Raw genomic sequence first — 13,131 nt, forward strand, 5'->3', positions numbered from 1 at the left:
TGATGTTTCCATGAATTAAACTTAAAATTTGATTTAAGTGCCAGTTTTCTGGGGATTTGGTTTAAAACAGGTCCCATCACCCAAGCAGCTTTGAGGAATCTGAAAAAGCTAGCTTCTTGATCCGTAAGGCTCAGGACCACTCTGTGGGAAGTGGTGATAGCTGGGAGAGCTAACTTAGGTCCATCTCCATCACCAGGATCTCAAAGTTGTTACTCTGTTTGTACTTAGGGGAGTGTCTTGATATTTGGTGAAATTTAAATGAGATAATTAGAATATCAAAATATTTATATGTCAAAATAAAATATAATTTTTATCGTAGATACATATCGCGAGTGAGCAGAGCCATTTCTAGAGTAATTGCTCATGGGTTAGGAATGGAGGGCATGGTCGTGTTGGCTCTGTGATATTGTTAGTCTAGGAGGTGGATCACCTCATATCTAGTATGGAGGCCCATTTCCCTGTAGCAGGAAGGACTGGCATTTGAAACAGCATTCTTCCCCTGGAATGGAGAAACTCAGTTAAACAGAACAGTATCTCCTACAATAAGGGATAGTGTAATCTATGAGCATTTGGTAATTAAGTGATGGAGGAAGCATGTGTCCAGACAGCAGGCAGTTGGATCCACTAGCTTCCACTAGTGTGTGTGTGTGTGTGTGTGTGTGTGTGTGTGTGTGTGCCAGTGTGTGTCATGGGGAAATGGGAGGGTGCATAGTGGGGTTGATGCAGATAGAGAAGAAAATTAGAAGAGGAAAGATAGGTGAGGACCCGGTCATGAAGGACTTAGGTATTAAGCAGATGCACTGGTACTCTAGCCCAGGAGAACAAATCAGAAGATTAGAGATCCAGAGTGCAAGACCAAGTCTGAGTTGGCACCAGGTGAGTTGTAAGAGAGGCTCTCATGAGTGAGGCTAAAGAACTAGTGAAAATTTTGGCCTAAAGTCTGAATTGACCTTAGAGATTGAGGAATAAGATTGATGAATTCCAGCTGGGATGGGAGGAGGACCAAGTACAGGGTTTGTGGACTGAGTGTGACCAGTTTATGCTGTTAAAGTTCTGAGGCTTATAATCAACAATTAAGCAATCTTACACTCACCTTATCTAAGCCACACTCACTTTAGGATGGTATGACAATTTTCTAAAAATTCTCCTTCAAGATTGTGCTTTAATCATATGTCACTTGTGCAATGCTTTTGAGGCTGAGAAATGCATAGCATGATTTAGTCTAGGCTCCGTGCCCTTCTAAGAAATATCTTAAGACTGAGAAATATCATTCCCTTCTCATAGCACTGAGTTGGGTGAAAGTGGAAGAAGAAAATCAGAATGTTGAGTGAAGTATATATTATTAAACAACTGTGTTAGAATAAAATTATTTTAGAAAATAATTGCTTATAAGAATTATCACTCATTCTTGAACTTTCTGTAATTCTGTTCCCTTTTGGCTTTCTTTATTTTAATCCCTTTCTTCTCCCATAATATTTTCTATTTTAATTTAAGCAATATTTCTAGAGATCATAATAATGAGGTACTGTATAAACATATAATGGGGCAGAATGAAAACCCTTCCTATGGTTACAGAAACCATAGGAACACATGTGTGCACTTGTGCGGGCGTGTGTGTATAAAGCTATTTTGGGGTCAAAGTTTGGCAGGCAGGGCTCATCCAACTGAAAAAATGAAGTGTTTTAATGTGATCACATTGCTATTTGAGCCTATTGTTTTTGTAGTCATGATTTAGCATTCATTGCATGTCTATAGTCCCCCAGACAGACCCTGGAATTAGATGTCAGCTCTGCTTAGTGGATTTATGCTTGAAATTAGATAGCAAAGCCACAAAAATTAAAAAAGATGATACCTCCAAAACAGAAATATTGACTAATGTATTCCCAGAAAAGTTAGGTAAGGAGAAAATAAGTTTGACCCAGGCAGTTATGAATGAAGGAAGTGTGAGAAGACTCAAATGTCTAGCATAGGGATGTTTTGTAGCCATTTCCAAGAACCCTGGATGGGACCCAGGAGGCTGCAGGATCTAACACTTTAATCTTCCTCTGCCACAGCTCAGACCCCATGGGGAGGAATCTTGGTGTGGAGACTCTCTTGGATAATAACAAGCTGCCCTCTCCACAGGCAAATTTTCAGGTGGAATTCTTACTCTCCACCCATATAACCAACACAACAAATAATCAAGTCCTCAAGCTTCAAGGAAAACCCCAAGGGATTTTTTTTTTTTTTAAGAATGTAAAGGTCATTCAAAAATAAAGATAGAATTTCTTAGAATAATTTTTTTTAACCTGTGTTTCAGACTATCTCTTTATTTATTTTTATTTATTTAAATTAGTTTCAAGTGTACAGTGTATTGGTTAGACATCTATATAGTTCATAAAATGATCCCCCCAATTGCTCCTTCCCTCCCCTGGCCCTCCACCTAGCCATCATAATAATGCTAACTGCATTCCCTCTGCCGTGCTATCAACTATCAACTACTAATTCGTGCTTCTTTAACCCTTCACCCCATCTCTTTATTTTTTTGCTTCACACACCCCCTGCACTTTTTAATATTAAATGTCTCTTAATAACAAAAGTAAACTGCATATTACTTAACGGAAACTGCACAATATTAATTTTGCTAATTACATGGTTGCTCATTTTTCCAGGACCAGATCACCTCCCGTTTTGTTTCCAGCTACTATGGCCACCATGTGTTTAAGAGTAAGACAGAAATAACAAACCAAACTATAGGTTTCCCCAGGTAATCACATGCTATTTCTGCAGTGCACAGGGGAAATTTACCATCTGGGTTTGCAGGAAACGTCATCCCAAGGCAGAGTGAAGTGAGGAGGGCTTTCCCTATCACCTGCCTATATGCCCATTGAAGAAATTTCTCATGGAGTTTTGAGGCCCAAACGACCCAAATTCAGACACCTGGTACAGCTACTTCCTGAGTATGTGAAATCTTCAGCAAGTAACTTCTCTGCCTCTTGGTTCTCTGTATTTAAGTTGGGGATGATGAGTTCTAATTTCTAGTGTGGCTCTGAATCTTTAATGAGGTGATAGAAGATGGTGCTTAGCATAGCATAGGGTAAGCTGTTAATGAATAATGGTTCTTAGTTTCTTTCCACTCCTGAATACTAAACTGAGGAGGCATAAAAAATGGCCTATAGACCGGATTTCCTCTAAATCCAGAACAAAAAGCTCAAACTGGGCTATATTCCGCAAGGAGATTTGATGTGTTGTAGGAGGTACTATTTGCTCAGAGTAAATCTTTCCTCCTATCTCTCCTTGGCTAGTGAACTGGTGCCAGCATCTGCTTATTGGAGAATTGGGCTATTTGTTCAGTGAGGCACATCTCTGGACCCCAGGATTGAGCTTGAATAAAAACTGCCAAGTGAGTCAGCAACCCTTTACTGACATCTACTAGGAATGTCAGGCATGGATAAGTCCCTCTGGATCTGTGAAATAATTCCTGTGGTTATATCAACTTCTTGGGTCTTTGGATCTATAAATTCTTTCTGTCTCTTTATTTTTTTTTCCCAAGGATTTTCTACTTGAATGCTGTTTCACCTCAAATAGCTAGTTCCATTCTGACATAGTGGAGATATGGAACTTCTTTCAACTGACACAGACTGGCTAGATGCCAGCCACGAGTTCCTCCAGGATAAGTTACAGATAACCAGGCCTTGCTATCTGCGATGATTATTTGTTGTTGTAATAACAACCGCTGGGTACATAATTGGTTGTCTGAAAATGTGAACTTTACTAAGTATTCTGCTTTTCTGCTTGGCTTCTGGCAACTGTCTAGATTCTTATTCCTTGGCATTCTGTTACCTGTCATTTCTACAACAAATCCTCTAGTGACCTTTAGCTACCTACTTTCCTCTATTTCATTGTCTTTTTTCAGCCACTAGCTTATACTGTGATCTTTCTAAACTGGAGAGTTAATGTTCTTCTCAGGTGTAAGGAAAAGAAACTAAGTGCCCTTGAATCAGTGTCTCCTTCATGTCTTCTGTTTTTTCTGTGTCTGCTATAGTCTAAATAACCTATTACTGAGGTAGGTCGTGTGTTTCTAGACTATCAGATCAATTCAACATACCCCATCGACATCACCTGGGAACTTATTATAAATGAAGAACTTCAGGCCCACCCCAGACCAATTGAATCAGAATCTACATCTTCAAAAGATCCTCAGGTGTCTTGAGCAGATTCTGATTCAGCAGGTCTGGAGTTGGGCCAGAGATTCTCCACCTCTGACAAGCTCCCAGGAGATGCCCATTCTGCTGGTCCATGGATCACACTTTGAGTAGTAAGGTACTGGACCAATGTTTTTTAAACTGCGGGTTGCAACCCTCTGGTGGGTCATGATTAGCACATTACAAATTATTTTTAAATAGAAGAGAAGAGAAAAAAAATCAAAGTATTTCACATCATGATGATGTGTTGTTTCATGAAACTTGTATCTATTTTTACAAACACACATATGCACATGCACTGATGAAATTGCATTTCTTAATATGGGTCTTAGCCAATAGCAGTTTGAAAGTTACTGCTCTAGACAAGCTCCTAGGCACAGAATAAAGTCCTCAGCGCCGACACCCACCTGGCATAGAGAGCCCAGATCACAGGGATTCTGTTAACATCTGAACCATCCAGTATCCTAGCTGGGGAGTCTTCATGGCAGAGCACTTCCTCTCCCTGCCAACCCCACTGCCAAACCTCTCCCCCTTCAGTGATTGCTGGTGTGTTGCTAAGCTTCTCAGGTGATTCCAATATTCAGTGAAGATTAAGAACAACTGCTCAGGCAGAGAATATAGCCCTCCGATATTTGAAGTTTAAGAAGTTCCTTCAGCCCTCAAAAATATTCGTATCTCTTCTAGCTCATATTAGTCTTGCCCAAATCTGGCATTATTTACACTGCTGTTTGAGATAAGCAGTTAAAATGTATATGTTACCAAGGAGGGAAAAAAGCATTAAATCATTACTTGATTTATCACCTGTGGTAGTTATTAAGTTATTGTCTCAGCCTCAAAGACAACGTTCTATAACCCAGGTTGTGATGTTGGGACTGGGACACTGCAAATAACAGTTCTTAGCCATCTGGCTCCTTGGAGGCACTAGAGGAAGACTCTGCAGGAGAGAGGAGGAACTTGCTTTTTCCCATCTGCTTTTTGTTCCTATCAATGTCGCCCCAGCACTGACCTTTCACTCTGGAGTCAGGTACTAGTTTCTAGCTCCTTTGGACACGTCCAGAATGTTTCTTTGCACCCCTTAAGAGGTACTGGCAGCAATAGTTGTGAGGCCCAGCTTGTGGGGCTCCTCTTCCAAGATTCTAGGTTACTATAATCCCCTGTGTTTATTACCTGTGGTACTTTCATCTTTTTGTTTCATTTGTTTTGTTTTAAATATTCTAACACTTGTTTAACCAGTTTCCTATATAAAGTTACTATGTGGAAATATCTGTTCTTTTCTTCTCTGACTGGATCTGACTGCTAAAATGCCTTGCTTCAAATTAGTCTGCAGATTATCCAGTTTAACAAGCAGGACTCTGCAATGAGGTTGGCTTTCTAGGAAGGCAAAGAACGAGAAAGCTTGGGTAGCTTGTCTCCATCCAGGGCAATGTGAGTGTGCTGGAAATTTTCCTGGTGGCCAAGGGTCGGGGGAGAGGATACTAGAATAAAGAAGAAGTGGACAGATATGGGGATAAAAGTACATTATACAAATCTCTATAGTTTTGCTTGGTCTATTTTAGCTGGGAAACTCTGGGAATATGAATCAGAGATGAAAAGTAAGCAAGAAAGAGTCCGTAGTGACATTTGTTAATAATACAAACCTTCTGGGCTCCATCCACTTTCCTTCCTATAAACCTATGGTTTAAAGTTTTCTTCTGTATTTTTAGTCTTGTCCTTAATTACGGGGTAGTGCAAGTTGTTAATCTTCCCTTGGGCATGGGATTGATGCTTCCTATTGTCAAGAGGGGCCACCTAAGACCAGCCTCTGTTCTTACATAACATGTAGTAAATCTATGTGGATATAAGTTCCGCTAAGACAACAAATTAGGTTCTACTTTCTCAGATTTGTCAACTTTGGTCAGCAATATCTAAAAATAAGGGAGGATCTATTTGGTCCAAGTACTCCTACTGCATCTAATATTTTTAACTTTACAACCATTTTTACATAACCAATGAGTTGATTTACATACTGTAATGAGTGAACCTGGGCATTTGAGAGGAAGAGTTAAGTTCACATACCACTTTTCTACACTGTTTTGCTGTCTTAACACTTTGCTATTAACTTTTTTTTGATGTTATCTTGTGCTAAAAATAAAAAAAATCACATTTTGAGAATTTTTTTCATATGCAACAAAGTAAATGAAAACTAAGCCTTGCTAAGATGAAGAACCTAGGATCAACCATTAGTCTAGGGTTCAACCCCAGCCATGATTCAAACTGTCACCAAAATCACAAAGATGTACTTTGCGGGGGACGGGTTACTTATCAATAATTGAAACCACAAATATTAAATCTATGAATGTCTGGGTGTTACTTTACCATAAGGGTAACAGCTGTCAAGATTGTATATTATATTTTTATATTCTTGCTAAAGAAATGGGTTAACTATTAGTAGTACATTCAGGGGAAATTTAGGATACTCTGAATCCTCTACTATAAATTCTACACCTCTTGGTCTCCAATGAGATCTTTATTTCTAGCTTCTGACATTTATTATTAACTATAGAAAAATTGTAGTCTTAATATCTGTGGAATTGGTTGAGCAGTACTGATGCTTTTTTTTTGCCTAATCCAAAGAATCTTATCTGCCTTTTTTTTTTTTTTATGAGTCTGTTTCTCTGTGGGATCAGCATTCTCTATGGTGTTGGAAGGAATGTTTTGTACCTTCTTTAATAGGGAAATCACTTTCTTTTTACCATCGGAAAATGGCTTCCCTATTGTATAATACCAATTAGACAATAATCATTCTTTTTCTCCCACCTTGAGTGGGTAGGTCAAGCCATAATGTAATATTGCTTAGCGTATTCTTATATTGATTATATTAGTTAGTTTGAGTGCATTTGTGTGATCTAGACCTTCAATTGAACCTTTTATTCTAACCTATGATTATTTCATCGGACTGCAGATCTATTCATTGACTTAAAAGGAATATGGATGACTAACTGTAACCTTGCCATCTGATTGGGAAAACAAAATAAACAGTGACAATAAAACCCTTCAAAATGTATGTCACCAGAAAGCAGTGAATAGTAGAAAGATCACTGAAAATGGAAATGTAGATTCTAGTAAAAGCACTACAATTATTAACTGCATGACCACGGGCATATCACTTAACCTCTCTGAACTTTAGTTCCCTATTCTACAATGCGAAATGTAAAATATAATATGCATTTCGTCCACCTCACAGATGATGAACTCTTAAGAACCTGGAAATTCCCCAACTTTTCTGTCCAGGTTGACTTTCTGGAAAAGTGCTTTATTCTCAGAGGATTTGATTATTGAGTTATCTTTATATTCTGCTGTTGTCAGTAGATTTACCATAAATGCTTCCTGAGAGTCTCTCTTGAAGAGATTCAGGCCCCAGTTAAGTTCATCCCAATTAAAAATAGAACCCTGAGATGCAGCTACTGTAGCACCTCTTAAACCTCTTCAAATAACATTGAATGACTAAGTGCCTGCTACTGTGGAGATAGTACCCACAAAACCAACAGCAGCCCCTCTCAGAAAATGATAATACTTTAAGTGGCTGTCAGTCTTCAGTAATTTCTTGTAGTTCACGGGATGCTACCTTATCTTCTAAGAGTTCCTGGGGTAGCGGGGGCAGGGGAGGGTGGGAATCACATATTCTTTATTTTATAAAAATATCTCATTCCCACAGCAACAAAATCCTTCAAAACAACCTGAACAAACAGGCACACACAGTGATGATGAAGTTCTTTCATCTGAATGCAGTAGATAGTTGTACTAATGTTGGTGTCTAGCAGGTTTGAGGTAAAGGGGAAATGAAGCTATTTTATTTAGAAAGAGAACATTGATTCCTAAAAAGATGAAATAATTTACTTCCTTTCTTCCTGTTTCTTGAAGAAATGACTCGCTTTCAAATATATGACTCAAGAATTGAAATGATTTCTAATGGATTGTTTTCTTTGTTTCATATTTTCTTTAAATTCTTTAAGGAGAGTTTGAAAACAAACTTTCCTTATTTTCTCCATAATAGAAATTTCAAAATTATAAAAACTACCAAATGAAGAATTATTGAAGGTACTTTGTTTACAAGGCAAAGATCAGAAGATCTTTTTAAAATCATATTTTAATAACTATTTAATTCGAAGACATTTCTTTTCCCTTTTCTTAAAGATAAATTGCATTTTACCACTATTCATTAATAAGCAAAATAACCACTATTTAGGCTGCCAAATTTCTTTAATAAACATTTCCTTAGGTACATAGGATTCTTATTCACTTTCCCAAAGGGCCGAATTGACAAACATGGACTTTGCTTTATTCCCGCAGATCTCTGGATCCAAATCCCTGGGTCAAAATACATGCCATTCACTTCCTACATTTGGTTGTATGATCCCTCTGATGGCTCACAGGAGAGATCTTTCTGTTGAGAATTTTAGCACACCCATTAGTCACTAGATAAATATGTGAATATAGACCATTTGCAAAAGGAAAGCTCCCCAAATAGCTGCTTGTCCTTCATAATAACAATGGGTCCATTTTTCCCTAAAAGCGCTTGGCTGCCTTTGTGGTGTGACTTGAGAAATCTTGAACCTTTTATTCCAAATATATTTCTGTCCAGCCCTCCTACATTTTCACTAATAGTGTATTACTGTTTACTGTAGGTTAAATTTGGACGTTCAAGGCCATTCTTTTTAAAATATGGCAATAACTCTACCTTAGTGTGTTTCATTTTATAAGATCTTTTCTTCCTTGACAAAATAAATGGAGAAGGATGAGAAAACTGGATGACTGGCAGGGAAAAAATTTGAAAGAAAAAAAATGATGCAGAGAATGGAAGAAGAAGTGCTAATGTGCCAATGAGAGCCAGCCTGGTTCTCTATTAGATGTTCCGAATTTATGAATGATGATGTGCACTTTGAAATGTTCCCATGAGCTTCTAGCTGAGTGTAAATAGAGAATATCTTTCTAGAAAAACAAGTTGGAAATATTTACCAAGGGGATAAAGAATCTATCTATCTATCTATCTATCTATCTATCTATCTATCTAGCTAGCTAGCTAGCTAGCTAGCTAAATATCTATCATTTAACCATCCATCCATCTTCATCATCATCATTTATATCTATATTTATATAGATAACCAATAATTTCAACTGCAAGGCTCTATTCTAAAAATAATCAGCAATGAGCAAATTCGGACCCAAAGATGTTCATTGAGGCATTGTTTATCATTGCAAAAATAATGCAACAAGTTAAATGTTTATTAATAGGATAATGAAAACTATGAGAACTATGAGAATGAAATTATGCTATCAAAGTGACTAAAGCAGTATACAAAATATACTAATATTATGATCTCAAATATATAAAATACATATGCATAGATAATAGAATTTTAATTAGTGGTTGTCTATAAGTGTTTCTTATTTTTCTTTATTCCTTTTGTATTTTCCAAATTTTTCACAATGATCACTTATAACTTTAGATACAGAAAAAATATTATTAAAAATTTATCCAAGGGCAAATGTTCATGTCAAAATTTTAAACCTAAAATATGGGTGTTCTCTGAGGAGGTTGACTATTGCTGTATAGCAACTTCCTGGTGGTTAATTAAAGATCTGTCAGACATTCCCTTATGTACAGGTTCTTCATGTTCAAGGGCTATAATTCTATATAAAGATGTCCACATAGGATGAAATTTGGTGCCTGATTTTTGACTTTGGATAGTATTGTAGCTTGCTGTGGCCAAATCTGAGATAAAAACAAGTTGGGTAGAGTTTAAGACAGAAGGATATAATTCAAGCCATTTTCTTAGAACTAGACAATGGCACAAATGTGCAAGAAACAGAGGAAGACTTGAATTAGGCCCTTCTCAGCCCAAACATATGTGTAACAGTTTCATCTATTCATTGGACATGGACCTGTGTCATCAAACTCTTTCCTAAGTTTGTTTTGCTTTCTATGTTTCACACATATTTGACATATCTGAAGAGAGGTTCTAAACTCACTGTCTTGGTGGTCTTTACTCCACCTGGAATGGCCCATGTTACATGAAAACTCTTCCTCAAAGCCGCTGTTGCTTCCCCTACTGAGTGTGATTGTCCCTCTATGGCATACATATGCTGTTATTTCTTTGACTTTCTATTAGACTGTCAATTTCTTAAGCACAAAGGCTGTTATGTCTTTCACCACCTGGGGCCTTGCTCATCTTGGCAGAATTGAATTTATTTTACTTAATGAATTGGGTTAATTTGGCTGGCCCAGAGTCTGCCTCCCTCTCTTCATGCAATTTAGACATTGTGTACATCTATTAACTCAAAAAAATTATTGCAAGAAAGGATAATGATGAGTTTCTCAAAATTTCTCCATGTGGTATCTTTCTGGAGTAAATTATTTACAGACAGAAAACATGGAGCACAGAGCTACAAACTATTCGTGCCTTAAATTACCAGGGCTCTCCACCGTGGTTCATTTAACTAGTGGTATGGAAGAATGATGTGGGCTTTAGTGTTAGAAAGAACTGCATTTGAACTTAACCTTGGCACTTACTGGCAGTGAGATTTTGCATAAATGATTTAGTTTCTCCATGCCTCAGTTTCCTTATTTGTAACACATGGAATTAATTAATGTCTGACTCCCAGCATTGCAAAGATTATATTAAATGAAGGCACTTAACATAATAGCTGGCACTCAGATTTAAGTCTCTATGCTCATAAGGACAGAGGATTCATCATGTCCTAGAAAGCCGGAGCTAAGCCCCCTAGACTTTGCAGGGTGGTTATTTACTTAATTTCTAATCTGTTGCCCTGAAATCACTAATGTATTTACATAACGCAGGCCCCCAAACAGTAGCTCTTTTGAAAAAATTGAGGAAATATTGAGCTGGAGTATTGAATAAATGTCTGCAGTAAAAGCCTATTTGGCTGTAAGTACATAATCTATGAATCTTTTATATCTTCAAAGCAGGAGAATTTAGTGGGCCCTAGATCTAACCTGCTTGGGTTAAAAATTCTGCTACTATCTTAATCCCTCTGTTTCTGAGAGAAGTTCTTATCTAGAACATGGACTAGTAATAATAGTAATAATAATAATACTACCTGCCATATAGAGCTGCTTTGAGGATAAAAAGAGCTTATGTCTGCCAAGCACTTAGAACAATGCCTGGTGCATAGTAAGCGGTCGACTAAAGCTAGCAGCTCCTAATAAATTGATTTAAAAGGTAGAGCTCTTCAAGGACCATGTCGAACCAAATATTCTAATAATGAAATGAAACTTCTGTTGTAGTCCTGGTGCCATCTTTGGAGGGAGGAAGGGAGCGCATACTTTGAAGATTGTGCCTCACAGTGGCTTTGGTTTGTTAACAGTACTAGTCATGGAACACGGTGCACTAAAGAAGTTACCAGACGCCAAATGAGATAAGAAGCGTCCTGTGAGCTGCAACAGACTTGAAGACTTCCAGTAAATAGACAAGGGAGGCGATGGCTTTGTCCAAGAATCTTGTCCTTCAACCTTGACACCACTGATTTTTTTTTTTTTCCAGATGCTGCTGATCATATAAATAAACACTGGAACTTCCTGATAATAATTTTTTTTTTCCTGATGGAATTTCTACCTCTATTCATACCTCAGATATTTAATACAATAGAAATGAAATGATATGCCTGAGTGGATAACCTAGACTATCTGATATTAAGAAATAAAAGATGTGTAATTTGGTTACCTGGTCTATACATTGTGGCTAAGTCATTTTGATGTTTCAGGTAATGTCTTCTTGTGTCTAGCCCTTTACTTTCAGATATAATAAGTTAAAATATTTTTTTCTCTGCTCCCTGCACCACTGTCTCTCTTTTTCTCTTTCTCTTTTTTTATTTTTTTTGGTTTGTTTTATTTTGTGTTAGATTTTCTCAAATGTCTGGTGAACCTAGACTGTCCATTTATAATGATAAGTGAGGCACTAAAAAGAGATTGGCAACATGCTTCACAGATTAACAAGGAAGTAAGTCAGATTTCTCATGGGAAGGGGTCTCAAAAATGTCTGAATTTTAGTTCTCTCTTGGGTCCAACAGTTTCTCTGGAGAGGCATTTTATACTGTCTGGGAGAAATGAAGTTAAATGCTAGTGATCTCAGAGCTGAATGTAGGCACAGAGTGCGGGAACCTCAGGGCTTAGTAGGCAGGCAGACTTCTTTTAATTGCTAGCTTTGGTTGACCACTTACTATGCACCAAGCACTGTTCTAAGCACTTGGCAGACATAAGCTCATTTTATCCTTAAAGCAGCTCTATATGGCAGGTGGTATTATTATTTCATTGCCCTCCTTTTTAGTGCAGGTGTGATAGATGGCAACAACAGCGCCAACCTGTCACACCTCCCTATATCCAGGTCTTCAGCTGTATGGCTCTGCAGTTCCTCTCACTGCAGAGGTGGAGTTTCTTTCTCCAGAAGTGAATTCTGGGCTGCTTTGTTAGCTACTTCAGGCGATAGAACATGGCAGAATTGACAGTGTGTCATTTCCAAGTGTAAGACTCCAAAAGTCTTGTGTGTTTTGGCCTGTTTCCTCATGTCTGTCATCAGTAGCAGGGCACTTTGAGTTCTCCTGCTGGGAGGATGAAGGTAACCTAGTTGCCCTAGCCAAAGCGAGACGAGACCCGCAAATCAATCTCCCAACATGTGAGTGTCTCCAGCTAACCCTATATCCATAAGCAATAAATTGTTATGGTTGAATACCACTATGGTTTTGTTACAAAACATTATTGCCAAACAGATAACTAATACTGCAGGGTTTCACCCTTTTCCTCGGAGCTGCAAACTTCTTCAGAAATTAACCTCTTGTCTTCTTCCTGGTCTGGGGAGAAGGCACCAAGTTATATGGGGTAAGAGAAAGACTGGGGTTGACTAATTGCACCTTATATTAACCTTCAACCAATACTCGTTTGAGTACACCCTGG

General features: G+C 37.9%; 1 long non-coding RNA gene across 1 annotated transcript in view; it reads left to right on the plus strand.

Annotated features, from left to right (window-relative positions):
- Positions 1–12,355, plus strand: part of LOC112474306 — a 39,096-nt gene extending 26,741 nt beyond the window's left edge. The window contains exon 4 of the long non-coding RNA XR_003044342.1: positions 11,550–12,355. This is a non-coding gene — a long non-coding RNA (uncharacterized LOC112474306). The remainder of the gene's footprint in view (positions 1–11,549) is intronic.
- Positions 12,356–13,131: the final 776 nt, after the last annotated feature.

The sequence above is a fragment of the Pteropus alecto genome, unplaced genomic scaffold (assembly GCF_000325575.1).
Source record: "Pteropus alecto unplaced genomic scaffold, ASM32557v1 scaffold79, whole genome shotgun sequence".
NCBI classification, from domain to species: Eukaryota; Metazoa; Chordata; class Mammalia; order Chiroptera; family Pteropodidae; genus Pteropus; species Pteropus alecto.